Source organism: Varanus komodoensis, unplaced genomic scaffold, assembly GCF_004798865.1.
Source record: "Varanus komodoensis strain SLA01 unplaced genomic scaffold, ASM479886v1 scaffold21, whole genome shotgun sequence".
In the NCBI taxonomy this organism is placed as follows: Eukaryota; Metazoa; Chordata; class Lepidosauria; order Squamata; family Varanidae; genus Varanus; species Varanus komodoensis.
Genome location: NW_025335589.1, coordinates 6,996,298 through 7,015,121, shown reverse-complemented (window position 1 = coordinate 7,015,121; position 18,824 = coordinate 6,996,298). Strand labels below are relative to the sequence as shown.

Below are 18,824 nucleotides of genomic sequence, written 5' to 3'. Positions count from 1 at the left end.
GTGTTGACCTGCGGAGACCTGGGTTCAAGCTCAGTAGCTAACTTTTGTCTAGTCATGACTCTACCTGCTAGTTTTGTTGCAAGAACAAAATGGAGAGAAAGATCACTTACGCTGCCTTGGACTCCTTGGAAGAAAAGCTGGATTAAAATTTAAAAAATAGATAATAAAGGGTTGTAGTATTCACCAAAATCAGCAGAGTCACAACTGGATCCTGATAATTCTCTCCTTGAAATCTTATTTAACCTGCAGATGTACAAGCAGTTATTTAATTACATCTATATCCCACCTTCCCTCTGAGAAGTTTGAAGCAGCATACATGGCTCATTCCCCCACCTTGTGTTTCATCCTTACAACAACCCTCTGAGGTAGACTAGGCTAAGAGATAATAAACTCTCAGTGTGCTCTGAGGACTCTTAACTTCTACAGCACACTGGCTATGAAGTACAATGCTGTCACTGAGATGCTAGAAAACCCTTACCTCTTTCATTTACTCTCAACAATGCTGTTCTATTGCCTTTGGCACTCGCTGGCATACTGGTCCCAGTTCTGGGTCCTAGCACTGGCACTAAAGGAATGAATTTGTCATATCACCAGTACTACGCTCAGTTAGGAGGTCGGAATTCTATAAAAACAAGAAGAGCCTGGTCCCATATTGAGCCTCTACTCACTTGTCAAATAATTTTTGAAATCTCTCCAACTAAAGAATCATCTCCTCCCAAATATTTATTTATTTGGGTATTTTTATCCTGTTGCAGGTCTCTGGACCACTTACAAGTCAATATCCAATAAATACATATAAACCCAAATAATACAAAATAATCCACAACTGAGCATAAAACCTTTTTATTCAAGCGTCATTTTAATTGTTAATGTTATTTTTATTTTAAAGTTTTTTGGCCAGGGTGACCTATTTTATACAGTTATGTGTATTTTATATTGTTATTTATGTATTTTAATTTATTTATTTGTAAGCCGCCCCGAGGCTTCGGCGAATGGGGCAGCCTAGAAATTTTCAATAAATAAATAAATAAATAGTTAAAATATTAAACATTAAAATTATGGAAAAATAAGCAGGTTTTGGGACTGCATTCCATAGCCGGGGTGCCACCGCAGGGAAGGCTCTCTTGCAAGTATATTCTACCCTCCTTCAAGGAGTGTTCCTGGAGCAGGGCCTCTGTTGCAGATCTTAAGAGCATTTGAGAGCCTTGTCTGAGTGTTCTCACCACATGAGGCGTGGTGGGTGGCTACTGGGAAGAGGTCCCTTCAATGGTGGAGCATCTGCTGTAGAATGCCCACCTCACAGTGGCTTTCCTGGCACCTACAGGGTGGCCTTCTCTGCATCAGATAACAACATTTTCATTTTTCTAGGCATTCCAATCTTAATATCTTTTACAGGGCAAACCTAGTGGTAGGGACAGGAAAATCCAAAGTCGTAAAACTTGATTTATTTTCATTCATTCATTCATTCCACTTCTCTGCCAACCCATAACCCAAAGGTTCTCTGGGTGGCTTACAAATGCCGATAACAGCATACAATACAAGACTTACATGATGCAAGATTTAGACTACATGTTTAGTATTCTAGTATTTTTATGGTGTTAAGTTTTAATACAACCCCTACTACCCCAAGTGTTGGTTATTGAGCAGTATATAAATATTTTAAATGAAATAAAAGTTAACTCTCCCCACACATGTACACACACACACTCACACAAAGATGGATTGATGGGGGAGAGGAAGATAACAGTGGAGAAGGCCAATGACTCCTATTGCTGCTGTTATTTTGAGTTTTAGAGGAACTATCCATGGTACTGAATTCCTAACCCAAAATATGTTCATCACCATGGGTCCTACAAAGCTCAAAATAAAAGCTGCAATGGATAAAGACATGCGCGCGCACACACACACACACACACACACACACTGACATATGAGTCCCCAACCTTCTCCTGGTTGAGAGCTGTATTATGTATTACTAGTAATATCACAAAAATATTCACAGATTTCCATGGCTTTACCACAAGTACATTGAATACAGAAATCCCAATAGCTCAGAAAATCCCACAGGAACAGAAATGCAATCTTGAATGAAGACATCTGAACCTTTGGTAATGATATGCCAGGAAGACACTGGATCAATTCAGAAAAGTTCATTTAAGAAAGAACTGGAGTTTGCTCATTAATTGTTCTTACAAGTAGCACCAATGGGAATAGCATTGGAAGACACCATCACTGGACAGGGCTTTTATGTGTGCCTTACATACAGGATATTGCTATATCTGTTGAGAGGCAAGCTGATCTCTTCATCATCTTACAAGCATGTAGAAACAAAAGCCTAGTTCATATCCACCTACAAATTCCAATTTCTTGTCTTGAGTTGTTGTCATCACAGAGGAAACAAAGGCACATTCTTGAGGAGGAAATATGTCTGGACAATCGTGTCACTAAAAGGCAGATAGGCATATATGAGACTATCTAAACCTTATGAAGATGAATGAGGTTCTTCTTGCCAGGTACTGATCTAAATAGATCATTCCAAGATATTGAACTCTGTGTGTGTGTGCGCGCACGCATGATTTTGATTCCCTCTCGCCCCCTCTCTGCACGCACGCACGCACGCACGCACGCACGCACACACACACACACAGACATCAGCAGCTTTGATGTCTGTCACTTGTCTAAATGTTAATGCTCTGTTTGCCACTAGGGTGTGCTACAATTCCAGAAAATGGAAACTATTCTGTATATTTCTTGGCAAGTTAGTTAACTTTCTAATGTTCCTTTATACATCTTTCTAAAACGAAGTACTGAATGCAAAAAAAAAAAAAAAGGTACAAAGAACAGCATCACGAGTTTTGATTTACAGGGAGATTCAATTTAATTAATAGTTTTATTTATGATGTTGATGAGAGGGTTTTATGAATGGGTTATTGCCAGAAGGGTAACATTCTTTCATTCTGTGTTCTCCATATGTACATCAAATATGCATGCAGTCAGAATATAATGACTTGAATTTTAACTAGTGGTCTATTGATGAAACCATCGTGGTGGAGCTCATGGGACATGCCCACTAATGGAAAAGGGTGAGAAGCAGTTTTCACAGATTCCCCTTTTCCCTGGAGCTCTTTGCAACACAGCCATGCACAAACTCTGCCCCAGAATAGTAGGGTCCTTCTGGAACAGTATGGAGCTTGTCCAGAATGCTGCAAAGAGAAGAGTAATTGATGAAAGCCTCTTCCTCAGACAGAATGCATGGAAGAAAACTCCAATCCATTATATTCTGTTATATCTAGAAATATGTCAGAATCATTGAGTGAAAGACAATTCACTGAACTGCTGTCAATGGAATTTAATTGTATGATTGCATACAAATGATTTTATACTAAAGATCGTTGAATAGACTGATCTTGTTTATATAATTATATGAGTTTTTGTTGTTATGTCCAACCATGAATTCTATCACCACTTTGCAAGGTGTTTGTTGAAGAATCACCACATTTAGTTGCAGCAAATTCCATGTTAATTTTACGTTGGGTGATTTTACGTTCTTGCCTGGGTTTAGCATAAATATTTTCTCTACACATTTAATAATTTTGCCTCTGTTTTTTCTTCATATTTGTGTTTTAATGGATTAATTTATTATTGATTTAACTAAGTTTGTTAAAGGTTTTTATGAACTGCATTGAGCACAATTTTCTTGTAGAATGCCAGGGTATACATTGAATGAATACATAAATAACAAATACTGTTCCCCAAAAGCCCCATTTAGACTTCCATTGTAGGGGAAATGCTCCTGCCTTGAACATTTTGATTGCTCTTTCCAATTTTGCAATAGCATTTCTGAAAAAGGGTAATGAAAATGATACATAATACACACACACACAGGCATCACATACTAGCAGTTCTGACTTCTTAATAATGCCAGTTAACTTGTGGGCAGCAGGAATGGGAGAATCTCTATTAAAATATCCATGATGCACCCAGGTTCATTGTCTTTAAAAAATTTAGACCCCCCTCAGCATGAAGTTAACTTTTTTGTGCCCCTTGTACACCATGTTACCCTTGCTTACACTAAAACTCAATTGTCATACTACTGCCCATTCACCCAGCTGGGAAAGATCATTTGGGAGTGCATCAGTCCATTGATGTTTCACTGTTCTGATTATTTTGGTAAGCAAGAGCAAGAGCAAGATCTTTTCACTGTAATACAAACTGTTCAAACTGAAGGATGTTCTATGAGGCTGCATTTTATGTGATTTGGTGAACCCAAACTTGTCCTTCAGTGCGTAAGATAATGGGGCTTGCACTGCAGTCTTAGAGGCCCTCAGCTCAGCCACCATCTTGTTAGCTTAGAAAGTGGAGTGTGGCTGTTGAGAAACTGAATGTAAGACAAATCCCCTAACAATTTAAGGGTTAAGTCTTTGGGGGACTACATCACTTATTTTCCTCAAATGAATAGTTCTGTCCTTTCCATTTACTTCTAGCCCTTGCTTCCTGTTCTATAACCAATTACCAAGCTATAAGAAGCCTTTCCCTGTGATGCCTAAATATACTCAGAAATATATTTATTTCAGAAGTATATCATGTTTCATTCTTGAAAAACCTATGGAAATATTTCCACTTTGAAACATAGCCAGAAAAAAAACTTATTTAAGATTTTTTACCCAAATCTTCTCCAGAATTGTTCTATAGAATTAGTGGTTCAAAGACTAAGCAGGGAAGAACAGATTAATACAATAACAAGGTTGATGTGTGAATAGAATTTCTTTGAGCTGTGCAAAAATTTGTTTGATTAACTGCAGTTAGTGTAACACGTTATAAATTTGATTAACTGTAACCAACTATATGGAATAAAGTAATTTTTAAATATTAAAGTAAAGCACAGGGAAACCTAAAGCTATCTGAGAGTGCAAATACTTTTATCCAAACAAATTTAGGAACAACACTGACTGAAGATCTTCTTTATTCATTCTGAAAACTCTGTTTTTCAAGATTATGACTGCAAAATATTTTCTGAACAATCAAGAGAAGAATTTTTAAAAGTAGCAGCATTGATTAATATGTTAGTATATTTGTATGAGTCTTTACTAACTTGTTTGCTTTTATACTGGAGACTTAAGACAGCTGTAAAAGACACTAAAACTGGGCCTCTGGAAAAATAAATGTCTTTTATATTTTAAAGTGGTTTGTTGGGTCTCTTGAGTCTTTCTGACACATCATTCTCAGACCCTTACTGATTGGGATTCTGCCAAATAGCTCTTTTCCCACAAAACTTTAATAAACTTTGAGTGAAAACTGGACTTCAGTCATGCTTTTCCCAGAAGAAATGCTGACAGTTCAGCCTGAGGTGGCCAACCATGTCTGTCTAGGCTGTATCATTTCAAACTGTAGGTGGGAGCTCCTGTGATTTAATGTAAGGGTTCAATGTATGAATTCTATTAAAAGGTTCCTATGCAGAGCAAATTATCATGTTAGATTGGGCATAAAGCCCTTCATCCTGACAACTAGTCCTCCTTGTGGAGGAGTATTCTATTATGTAAGCCTTGCCTGTAATCAGAAATAGCACAAGCCAGGGACATGGTTTTTTTTCAACCACATCAGTGAAAATAAGTGTGGAAGCTACTCTGGGGGTCTCTTGAGGGGGCAAAATATAGGGCACACATGTTTTAAAACAGAACGAGATAGTTTATATTGTTTCAAAAGACCTGTATTCCAGGATTCATTTCCAAATGAGTTCCAGAACTCCTCAGCCCCCCACCCCTTTAAAGTCCCTGCGAATATAAAATCATTAAACCAATTGGACCAGCCAAAGATAGTTCCTGCCTGAAACAGAGGCCCACAAGTTAAGATTTATTTATTCATTCATGTATTTATAGGCTGCCTGTAACTGCTGAGGCCTTCCTAGGAAGCTTACAATACAAGATGTAAGCCACTTAGGAAGGCATACAAGATTTGATGTATTCAAGGCTGGTCAAATTATCTTTGTACCTTAGATATAAAATTCCACAAGCATATCTCCCCATCAGTTTCAGTAAAAATACAATAATAATGAATTAAGGCCAGAAATTTATGCTGATGCCAGAAGGTCTCAGACTTAGGAGTATATGGGCTTCAATGCAGAGTTGAGAAGGCAGTGGAGGTGCCTCCTCCCATGTTCCTCATCTCCTCCCATTCTGCATTTTTTCCTAGACAGAGTTTTTGGTAGTTGAAGCATCTTGGACAAGGAACAACTTTGGGATATCCCATATCTTGGTCTCTGCAGGCTCCTCCCCTTTTTGCCAGAATTACCTCCCTTTCCCTTCTCTGAGGTCACCTTCTTGACCTCAGAAAGTAGCCATCATAGTACCTTCTGCTGCGGTTGCAAGAAGGTGGGGAGGGCGCACTTGCTGGTCCTAACACTGTCCAGGGCCCACAGGTTCCACTCCCTAAACAGTTAACATTTTGCTTTCCCAGGCACCGAAAATCTACTGCTTGAGGAGGAGGTTGCCTCATTCTGCGTTATGGTAGGGCTGACTTTACAAAACTATAATCTTTCATTGCTTCAACATTTTTACACATTTTTTCACTTTTTAAAATTACTTCACTGGTTTTACATAATTGCTTTGCAAAGGTGTAAATGTACCTTTTATAGCTTCTTTATTTCAAAAGCTAATTAATAAAATGAAAGACAGGATTTTCTCCAATACCTTTAGGTTATTATACTGAGAGCAAACCAGACATACTTTTCTTGCATTAAAATGCTAGTAATTGCACTTGTATTAAAAATTGACCATCATTAAATATATCTGAAAAACCATAATCAACACCAGCTTTAATGTCTAACTAGCAGTGACTTTAACGTTTCTCTACAAGATCTAATTGAATAAAACATTTTTCCTGGATCACCTTATTTTCAAAATCAAGTATAATAATAATAATTTAAATTTAATTAAACTATTGCCTAGATCTCATTAGAGGCATGCTGAAACAGATTTTCACCAAACCCTAACTGAATAGGGAATTGTACATGCAAATATGTGCTTTGTATGTATGAATCCCCACTCCAACAGTTGGAATTTGTGCATGTGGAATAAGAATGCCAACATGTGTGTGTGTGTGTGTGTGTGTGTGTGTGTTTGGAAAGAGTTGAGAGAGTAGATGCAGTATCCTATTATATCATCATACCAAACACTGCAGTTGTTCAGGGTTATGGATGTGTACTGTTGACTGGTGCTTCCAACTTTATTTACAAGAGTTTCAAAAAATTGCTGAATAATGTCGGTTTTGGCAAATCTGTAGCTGAAACAAGGTGGAGAGGCCTAAGTGCTAGTAAATTACCTGATCCTATCAACCTAAGGTATGTTCCATATTTCTAAAGCTACTCTGTTGCTCTGCTTTCCCCAGTTTGGATTCCCACAGATATTTCTGGATGACTCTAACTCCTGTCAGCTCCAACCAGCAAGGGTAATGGTCAAGGATGGTAAGGGCCATAGTCCAAACCTCTGGAAAATAATAATTTGGGGGAAGTTTCTATAGCTGCTTTATGTGAAAAAAGAATAGCCAAGTACATAGTTCTACCATAAAACATAAGAGGTGAAGTTGTCTATTTTAGGAATGTGATGCAGGATTATTGCACAAACAGCTTTCCCGCTTCCAGTAGGCTCTGATAAAGCACAAAAACATGTCAGTCTCCAGTGACTCAATCACATCTCTCACATCTCGGGGAGGCTTACCAAAGTCCAGTATAATGCAGCTTCTGAACATCTCACCCCTTGGGAAATGTGGAATGCTTAAGGATGGACAGATCAGTCTATTTCTGACCCTTTTCAGTTTTGCATGCTTTCATTCATGAGCCTACCTGTCCAATTTCTGCATAAACCCACAGGAAAGGTCACTGCCATGCAAAACAGTTGCATGGCAGCTAATTTTGGCCATCTAAATCTAAATCTTTTGTCCAGAACTGCAAGGACAGGCTGAAATTGCACCAGAACATTATGGCTGGTGGTGAAGCCTTGCTCCCTCACTCCCTGCCCACCAGAATGCTCACACACCTGCATCTCCAAGGTTTACCAACCTCAGAATGGCAATTGGCACAGAGAGAATCACCCAGGCTGTGAAGGCAGAAGGAGGCTGCTCTAAGGTCAGACTGACAAAGCATATTTTCATGGTTGGAGCTGAGGCTCAAACCTCTCCTCTGGCCATCTCGACTGTCTAGTGGCCACACAATTGTTCCCTAAGTTTATTTTCTAATTATGCATTTCTAAATGTGTTTTACTCTGTAGTATACATATTGGTATGTACTGAAAGCCAAAAATTGCATTGCAAAACTCAGAGAAGTGCAAAAGATAACTGTTCCAATACATATATTAGGTTAGCTTTGAAATGCAGACCTAATGAAATCCTCAAACATCTCTATGAAATCCCTTCACCATAACTCTATCTTGGACTAACATCTGTAACTGTAGAATGTTTTTTTAACCAGGGATACTAGGAGTAGTATTGTAACTCGGATTAATAGAGTGAGAATCTGATCTTGTTTTTCAGAAAAAAAGTAACTAGAATTTTCTTCATTCCCATACACATTTTTTTAGATAATCTTAGTTGTTGCTTTTTATTTTTATCCTTTGAGTAGTGAGCATATGCATGTAATATCTCATGGTAGAGTAGAGATGATGTGATATTTCAATTTACATGCAATATTTTATTAGAGTTAACTGTATTTTTCTAAAGCATGCAGTACACATCTTAAAAAAACATAATAGATACTTGGCTGCAGAAGTTGAAACTTCCAGACATTGTTCTGTATATTTCATAGTGAAGTGAAAGAACACCAGTCCCAGAGGTTGGGTTATTTCCAGTAGCCTGTGTCAGCAGCAGTGCTTTTTTTGTCATAGACTGCACCGGAACAGAGTTCTGGCACCTTTTTTCAACAGATTTTCCAAGTTTTAAAAGTAAATTTTGAAAAATTTGATGTTTGGTCCATGTGGATTTGAATCTCCCTGTCGAGCGTAGCAGGTTGGCGGCAAAAACATTAAAACGGTGCGTGCGGGCTGCTTGTGTGTCGAATCTGATGCATGCGTACTTCGCACTGGTTATGATGGCGCTGCTCAGCTTGTGGCGCTGCTCATCTTGTGATTGGTCATGTGGTCACACGCTGAGTGCTTACTGCGGGCAGCAACCATTATGTTTCGTTACACAACTGACGTGTGTGGATGTGTGTACAGTGATTGACTACGTGCGAAAGGTAAATAATTTCATGAGTTCCAGCACTGTTTTTCTTACACAAAAAGCACTGGTCAGCAGCATTGAAAAGCCTTCAGTATCACTCAGTTTAAAAACATCCATTAAACAGTGTGATCTTGTAAGTTATTCAAGCCAAGTTTATTCCAGCAGCTAGAATACAGACAGTCTGTGGGTTTCAAAGGAGTTCCATTCCTGAGAAGAAGGAAATTCATCTTTAAGTTGAATGTCTATGTAAATTGGATGATATACAGTAAGCTCTCCACATTTATTTATTTATTTATTTATTTAGCTAGCTAGCTACTATGCTGCCCCAGTCACCGAACATTCATGAGGTTAGTGGTACAGGACCCCCATGAAAGTGAAAAAAACATTATCTAGGCCTCCCTCCCACCCAAACTCACCAGTGCTACCTTTCCAGATGGGCAGGGCAAGAAGGCATGCTTTGGAGGCCCCCCTTCTCTCCCCTTTCACTTCATCTCTCTAACAATTGTGATGACAATTTTTTAAAATTAATGGGCTTATGTCAGTTCATTCATAAGTACGGGTTGTTCATAACTTAGACATTCTTAATTTGGGAACTGAACATCTAAGTTCTGTGAATTGCTGGTTTAAAATAATTGGATGTTAATGATTTTGTCAGTATATTATTTTGCTGATTTAGATTCTTAGGCTGTCTACTCCAAATTACATAAAGCAATTAAGTCTAGCAAACAGAAGCCCTTTGGGGGGAACCCTGCCTACACACAATCATATTCATGTGAAGAGAACAGTGCGGGCATATTCACTGTCCTGCTCCTATTCTTACAGTGCTGTATTTCTAAAACTTAATACAAGGTTTCTTAGCCAATTGCACATACTTGTTAACTTATTGAAAGAAATTAATCAGTATCAGATGTGGGTGTTGGGCAACAGTGACTTCAGAGACAAAACCACCTTATGTAGGTGTTCAGCAACAGCAATTTAGGGTGAGCTATAAAAGGAAGTTTAAGTCTGCACTCTTTAGGATGGTTATAAGTCCACCATCCTAGAGAAGGCAAGGTGTGGCTAACCACTCAATCAGATGGCTGGAGTAAGTAGCTCTGGATGGAGGGATCCACTGCTTGGATAAGTCATGTTTTTCTTGTGTACTATCTTTTAAATCATTTTAAAGAGAATTCCCATTATAGTGGCAATTAAATTGATAGCATGCTCATGTGTACTTTAAGTTTAGTGAGTATTCCAGAGCTTCAAATCATAGATATACATACGTAAACCTGACCAATTTTCAGGACTAATTTCCTTTGTGGTTTTACTTTGTCTCTTAACCCACATATATTAAGCTCAATTTGCAAGCATAATGTTAGCCAATCTCTGGTATTCCCTGAAGCAGACACATCCAAAGAGTTTCAGCTCATTGCTTGATGAGTGGAGTCCCTCAATCCTGAAACCAGGCTAAAGGGTCTCCTTGAAGGAAGGTTAGAGGAAGGTGGGGAGCTTAAGCTACTAACAGCAAGCTTGTTCACTATGGCCCTACCATGCACATAGTGGCAAAAGTCTGAAGTGAGAAGCCTGATCACCAGCTTCTAAATCTTATGAAGAACCTTTGAACATTGAACAGGTTTTCCCCTTTGGATTTCTTCCACAACATATGGAAAAGCAGCATGGGGAGGAACGGAGAATGCAGCAAGTTCTCCTAGGAATCTCGTAGGAATTCCTACAGGAATCTGTAGGAATAAGTTTGTATTTCTGTGAGGACTTCTGACAGAGGATTCTGAGCATGTTCACCAAACTATACCTCCCAGGATTCTTGAGAACAGTGAAGCACTTTTTATCTAGTATAAAGTTATACTATTAGAAACAGCCAATGGGAGATGCCAGAATGGTCTACTAGGGCTACCAAGTTATTCCAAAGTAAGTCAACTGAAGATTTTATTGTATTTAATACTTCATGCTTTTCCATTTGTCAGTTTAGTTATGAATGCAGAGAATTACAACAACAATATATCCAAAGTTGAGTCAAAGAAGTTAATTTTATTGAGGTATAATTGTGCATGCTGAAATCAATTATAAATTGTATTCATTATTTCACATGAATTAAAGGATTGGGAAGCAGTTCAAGGCAAAAGCTGTTTTTTTTTTTTAAGTGACTTCAAAGGAAGAAATGTCTGTGCAGAGTTGCTTTTATGGATTGGAGATAAAGGAGATAATTTATTGTAGGGTAGGGAGGTGGAGGTTGTTTATTCCTTTCCCCTTATCTAGTTAATAGCTCTGCTTGACTTGTTCTGTAAAGATGAAGAGCGTGCAAACTGTTTCTGGTACCTAAAAAACATGAAAGAGACAGGAGTTTTGTGAAATTGTTACACAACAGATTTGTTTTTGAGACAGTTTCATATCCTTGGCAGAATGTCTGTTCATGTGTGGAAGTTTCAAGACATCTTCATTACAGGTGTTAATTATTTTAGAAACCTTCCTTGTTAAAAACAACCAACCAACCAACCAACCATTTAAGGCCAAATGACCGGAATACCCTCATGTCTATTTTCAATATGTTCATGAATCCTGCAAGTATAAGATGGAGGCTGGTAATAGAGCTGTGGGTGTGATTTCTGTTCATTGTTGCACTGAATATTTGTTTCCATTACATCTTGCTCTGCAGCTCTTCTCACCATTGCTACCAAGTGGTGAGAAGAGACAACATGTGATTGGAAAAATATGTACATATTTATTTGTATAGTTACAAAAGGGCTGTCAGGAGTTGCCTGATCATAAAATTATTGTAGAGAACGCCAAAGGTAAAGACAGAAGAGGAAATCTGAGCCTTCAGACACAAAGCCACTTTGTGTTTCATATTAATGTAATAAAACTACATTAATAGGAAGCTCACTCCCAAATTAATTTTCCAAAATACCTCCACATACACTGCAAGTGTTCAAAATTCACATATCCCAAGCTACCACCAGGAAAAAAATGCATCCCAGCTGCAAGCACACAGGTCATCCAGAAAAACTCCCACCATTTTTTTAAAAGGGAAAGATAAGTGATTTCATGCTGCCTCCCAAATATCTGATGTTGGCAACACCAGTTGCAAGCAACAAAACAGTGGAGAATTACAATACTAGGTAATTAAAATACATTTGTGACCTGCCTGCACCCACATTTCTGGTGTCTATAGCATTGGCTGAGCATTGCTATCTGGAAGAGGAATTTCATTTTACCAGGTGCAAACTGTTCCTATCTGAATTTTAAGATATGCGATATCATCACAAGTGATATCACCACAGGAGACCTGAACTACCTATGATGCTTACAAATGAGTACAAATACCACACCTTTCATAGAGGGAAATTTTAGTGAAAGTTCCTCTGCATCTTTATTGATTGAATGTTTCTTTAGAGCCTAGGTAGGTTTGTACTGCAAGTCCCCCTTGTGCTCTCGCAAAAGAATGTTATAGATACCTAAATGATAATAAAGTCTAATTTGGCTGTTGATTTGACATGTTTCTTTAAGGGACACTAGCGTCAAGGAGTCTGACAGTCCATCACAGCCAAGTACATTTGTGTAGTTTGTAAAAGATGCCAATGGGATCTAGACATTTAAGTAAATCTCTTATACCAACCAACCACAGGAGAATACAGGTGAGTATTGTAACACATAAAGCTGTGAAAATGTGGCTTCCAATTGATTTCAGCAGCAGTCTTGTCTACACAAAGGAAAAAAATTGCTGACAGTAGTCTGAGGTGTCAGATGTCACTTTAGTCTTTATTTTTCTTTAGAGAAAGTGCAGTTAACCTATATTTTGCTAAAACTCCCCCTTCCCACCACTCAAGCGATATGAGGTGTTTTGCTAAAGACCCTTCTAATGCATGCTGTGCATGTACTAACTGCCCGAATAACTGCCGTTTTTGACAGCCTGAAAACAGGATAACTGGTGATCCATGTTTCAGTAGTCATGTTCCCTTGATGGGATTATGAAAATCTATGCTAATACAGATCATCATGCAGTCACTATATATTTAATCCCTCAGAAAATTCTACTTCTATAAATACAATAAAATTAAATTTGATTTTGGTTAGCTTTGTCTTCATGCCAACTATCTTTTATAAATTACATAGCAGAAGGTGCCTTCTTTCATATAAGCAGAATAATACTGCTTTTTATGCATTTGTGGAAATGCTGCATACAGGCAGGCAGTGAGTTGTGAATGAATTCCATTCCCGAGAAAACAGAAATTAATCTTTAGGTAGAATTTGTATGTAAGTCCACCCTCTACATTCATGGGTGTTAGGAGAGCAGGACCCCCATGAAAGTGGAAAAACCACAAATAGCTCCCTCCCTGTCCAAACTCAGCAGTTCCTTCTCTCTGCAGAAAGGAAACGCTTCCTTCTCTCCTCTTTTGCTTTCTCTGTCTCTTCCTCTTCATGTCTCTGAGTCATGAACAAAAGTGTGACTCAGGCAGGCCCAGATAGCTAAGAACTGGCAATCAGGCCGTCCCAGAGATTTGTCAGTCAATTTTCTGCCTAATCCTAAAAAGACCTGATTCTGTGGGTCTGTACTTTTACCATCAGCCAGCCCCATCTTGCTGTCCCCTTTCTAATACTGGGCTGGGCAATTTGTAGCTCTCCAGAAGTTTTGGCCTACAAGTTCCACCGGCTCTAGCCTGCAGTCGAAAGAGGAGCTGTAGAGCAAAATATCTGGAGGGCTACAAGTTGCCCATCCCTTCTCTTCACGAGTATCTTGGAAGAGTTGGGGAATATCATGTGCCCCTGGAACCCCACTGACAGAAGTGGTCACTGTTGTCAGCCAAATCACACTAATGAAGTCCTGCCAGAAATCCTATTCCGATGGGAAAGGAGATGCGTGCTCCACCCTCCTTGCTTCCTGTGGAATTAACAGGATTTTGGAAGTGTGCACGGCAAGTCATGTGTTCCTCACTAATTGCCTGTGATGTAACCAGGCACAGGGCCACTAGCACTCCCAATCAAAAGATGTGTGCAGCTGCTCTGTCTTTTCTCACAGAAGTTTTCTATAGGAAGAAAATAAGGTGGACAAGGCCTAGGAAAACACAGGACAGTTGCAAACTGAAAACATTATCTGGACCTTCTGTAAAATTTAGTGTATGAAGCAGAAGATTACCCCAGAGTCTGTCCAGAAGCGTCATAGTACCGTAATATAAATAAAACCCATTTCAATATGTTGCTTGCAGATATCATTCCATCACTGGTCCCATTCAATAAATATTGCAACTTTGAGCTGCATCTCTAATCTTTGATGGTTAGCGGATGAAAAGGCCCCAGTTTGTCATTCTCTCTCTTTTGTTTGGAGGCGGGAACAGGACAGAGTATGAGAAGTTCATTTCAGTTTGGTTTTCACCAGGATGTAGCCATTTCTCCTGCAATTCTCCTGGAACATGAATATAATTTGTCACCAATTTCTGTACAATTGAGATTATGGTGTGACTAGCCGAAGAATAAGTGTTTGAAAAAAATTATAGAAACACACATAAGTCAACTTAGGGAACAATTACTATGTACATTTGGAGACCTGTGCATGCAAATTCACACAGATTTTCAGAGAAACCAAGAACAAAGCTCACTTGTCTATGTCACAGTGCAGGAGACAATGCGTTCTATGAGAGAGTACCCTATTGAGGCTGAGAGTGGGATCTGCATTTTTCTGATTAGAGCATAAGCAAAGGTGAAAGGGTCTCAACAGATCACCTGGACTCCCTTACCATCTGGTAACTGTTGGTGTGATTAACCAAACAGCAATACTACCCTGATATGGACAGGGGCAAGTTTATACCAAGTTCTGTTGGGAAAAATCCAGCAGAGCATGACAAGCCAAACAAATATGGGAGTTATCTTGATTATGAGTGATCATTATGAGGACATTGCATCCTCTGAGTAGTTATATAACAGCACTGCTTTAGGTGTATTTGTATCTCTTTGGGTCAACACTTTCCTGGTTAGACCGTAGGCAGGATACAACAAAGGGCATTTTGCGTAATCAAGCTTGTGCTGTTCCAGTAAGCTATGGTCCTGCTATGAAATGGCAGACATAGGTTCTTCTTGTGCATCCCACCCCCTCATCTGAAATCATGCTGTTGGATCAAGATTATGTTGGCTGCATTGCATTTCCATTTATATCAACAAGACTTAAGTTAGCAGTAACTTGTTCCATTTCCTTCAATCAAACTGAAGTATAGAACAATTTGTTCTATTGATTTATGTGGAACCTAAGTCTAAGAATACAATCATATAGCCACTAGGAAAAGTCTGGATGGCTATAAGGACTCCTTCCCTGACCTTAGAAGTGCAGAACATCTGTAGCTAGAGTTTTGTGGGTGAACAAACAAGGGCATCCAGTACTTGGACCAAGGCACAGCAGCACATTCATCCCTCACTGTGCCTTGAGCCATGTATTTATCTAGATGGCTGTTTTGGGCCATCTTAATTAAGATTAAGCACTGGGGAGAAGAAAATGAGACTGGGGCACTGTCAGGAATCAGTCTAAGTCATTGGCCTTGGACCCCTCTCTACCCTACCTCCTGACATGCCTCTTTACTGCCTCTCCAAGGCCCAGTTGCAACCTTGATGAGGCAACTGGCAGTTCTATAGATGTCAGCTGCAAAGTAGGGCAGAGGCTCAGCCTTTGGGGTTTATGCTCCAAAGTCTCCAGGGCACCAAATATTCTAGGCAATGTTGGATGGCCCATAGGATTGCACTGTAAACAACTAATTTAAACCCAGAGTTTTCAGCCTTCCCAAGCCATAGAACTGTAATGTGCTTGGGTTTCTTTTCTGGGATACAATGCAGAGGAAGGTCCAAGTAAATGGCCAGTGGAGAGGGATACACAATTCAGTTCCCATACCTGGCAAGTGGGAATGAACACATGGGAAAGTTCTATAAATATATGATAAACACATATTTGACAGTGCTTTGTTGTTTATGGGAAAATTAATACAAGGAAGTTAGCTGTCATGGAGGAATACCTACTTGGCATTGTTGACTTTGTACAGTTGCTGTTTAAAGGAATACAGTATTCTGTTGCTTCTCCAGCATAATCTGACAAAATTCAGCTCTCATGTTGTTATTCTCAAGATTAACAATTTTCATAGCAACTACCAAATAACCTTTTTATACTTAAAAGGTCAAGGGTAAGAAAAGCAAACTCCTCAAGTGATGGCAGCAAGTTGGTATTACTAGCAAGAGACATCTCACTTCTGCAGGGTAGGGCGTCATGCAGTCTTCATGAACTGCAGAATAAAATCAATAGCAATATGAGAAATATGCAGTCATTTTACTCAATTTGCCAGTGTGGAAATTGACAAGTGGTTGTTATGGTTGTGAAAATGCCCTAAAATGTAGATTTTTGAAGGACTGGGAAAGGAAGAAGGGAATGAAAAATCAAATCTTTTAGTTTGCTTGTAGTTCCAGTTAAGACCTTTACTGTGTGAGGTTATAAAATCAGGTGTATAACTGGTTCTCAAGAGAAATTGTGTTCTCATATCAAGGTATGTTCTACCATATTGACACAGAAGTTGACTCCACTAGGTCAGAATGAAGAATTTTAAAAAAACAAAACAAAACATTGCTGTCCAGGATAATTTATGTTCTTACTGTGTCATAGGCTGTTAGGAACAAAATAATGATAATTAAAAATCACATAATCTCTTATGTATTATCCATGTCTACATATTACTTTTTTGCTTGAAAACAGAAGCACATACATATGTATATAAACAGAAGGAAATAATAAAGCGAAGCACTCATTCACCAAAATATATACAGTTATTTACACTGGAGAGTTTTTATATATACAAATTCCAATGTTATCTCCTGTATGTCTGTAAACATTTTGGAAATCATTCAGCAGATTTAACTAAAGGAAGTTTGCATTCAACCTTCTAAATTATGTACAGAATAGTGTCTTCCACTTGAAATAGATGGATGCTTAGTTCCACATAGTTATTTCCCAGAGTTAAGTATAGCAGCTACTATACATCTCCGGACAGTTTTCTGTAGTGTGCATATTATATATTACATTGCTGTAAGTAATTCATTTTTCTGGCTAATACATTGTTACCTGTACAGCAGTAACAGCCCAAAAATCTGCCACATAATAAAAGTTACGACAATGATGAGAAAGTTATCACACAGTTATGTAGATAACATTTCATATTTTATCTGTGAATTTTTTTTTCTTCCAGAAGGTAACTTGGAGCAATATGCATAGATGGAAGCATAAAACTGCCAAGATAACATCAATTAAAAATGTTAAACATGCCACATAACCAACATAAATAGTTTGGCAGAGTTATACTTGTTGCAATTTGTAAAGTGACCAAACACCTCTTCAAATATCAAAAGGAAAATGATACTTGGGACTACCTGTGTAGTCTCACTCTTCACTGGAAAGCCCCCAATTCAGCCTCCCAAAATCATCTCCAATGTTGGTCTTGAAACCTCAGAGCCACAGGAGTGCAGAAGCAACTGCACCACTTTAATGAACGGAAGGAAGGTGCTTGGAGGTCAAAGTTTCAGCTCCAGCTTCTGAAGACAATCCTATGGCCACCTAGGCAGTGCCGAGACATTATAGGATTGTATCCTAACATATATAAGATTACAGAAACTGAATTACTAAAAGGCCCAAGAAAATAAGGTCTTTATCTGGAACCAGGAAGAGCACAACATAGGCACCAGGTGAGCACAAACTGCAAGAGCAAACCAGCTTTGAATATACTTTTAGGAACTGTTTCTATTTACTGGTTTGTTTTATTTTTGTAAAATGGCTTCTGCAAAAATTAATCTCATCTAAATCTAGTAAATTATAATCATTGTTCCAAGACATTCAATCTGATCTCCTAATTTCCCTTTTTCCAGAAAAGCCAGTTTCTTCACTCATTGCTGAGGCTTGTTGGCTGGCATATTCCCATGCAAAGTATGTTGAACTGGATGGACATAACTAAATGAAATGAGAGACATCTGTGAGTACTTTTTCAAATCAAAAGCAAAAAAGAAAGGGTTGGGGGTTAGCACATAGGAACAGGGTCATGTGTTGGAGGAAGCAACAGGAGTTACCTATACTTTTGTCCTGGTCCCTGTGGATTTTCTGAATCCACTTTTTAACCCTCAGGGGGAAATATACTGGGAACTTAGAACAGCTTCAAAGTGAAATTTACATCAGAAAAACAGCATGGAGATAATCTCTATGTAAGTTTTATACATATACAGTTTTTAAATATACCACTAAAAGCAGTAAAACTATTTAATCAACAATAACATTCACACAACAGAAAGCACAGTCTAAAGCAAATAAACAGAACAGTACACACAAAGGTTATTAATCAAAATGACTTCCTGAATAAACATGTGTTTAAAGAACAGTCAAAAGTACCAAGTGAGGAGGCCTGAGAGATTTCCACAGGGAGGAGGGATCTACTGTCTTGGTGCTGCTGCAATAAAAGTCCTTCCTTAGTATTCCCAAAACAGTTTGATTTAGTAGGAGTGCAGAAAGGAGAGCCCAGGAAGATGACTTTAAAATGCTGGTAGCTTCCTGTAGATAAGGCAGGTGACTAGGTGACCAATCATAGAGCATTAGGGCTTTGAAGATCATGTAAAGT

The 18,824-nt window shown here is 38.6% G+C and overlaps 1 long non-coding RNA gene across 1 annotated transcript; it reads right to left on the bottom strand.

The window, feature by feature from the left end:
• Positions 1 to 11,351: 11,351 nt before the first annotated feature.
• Positions 11,352 to 16,382, bottom strand: LOC123023776. Its single transcript, XR_006414796.1, has 3 exons — positions 16,198 to 16,382; positions 14,336 to 14,602; positions 11,352 to 11,520 (listed from the first exon to the last, which is right to left on the bottom strand). It is a non-coding gene; the product is annotated as an uncharacterized LOC123023776 (long non-coding RNA).
• Between the last annotated feature and the right edge of the window lie 2,442 nt (positions 16,383 to 18,824).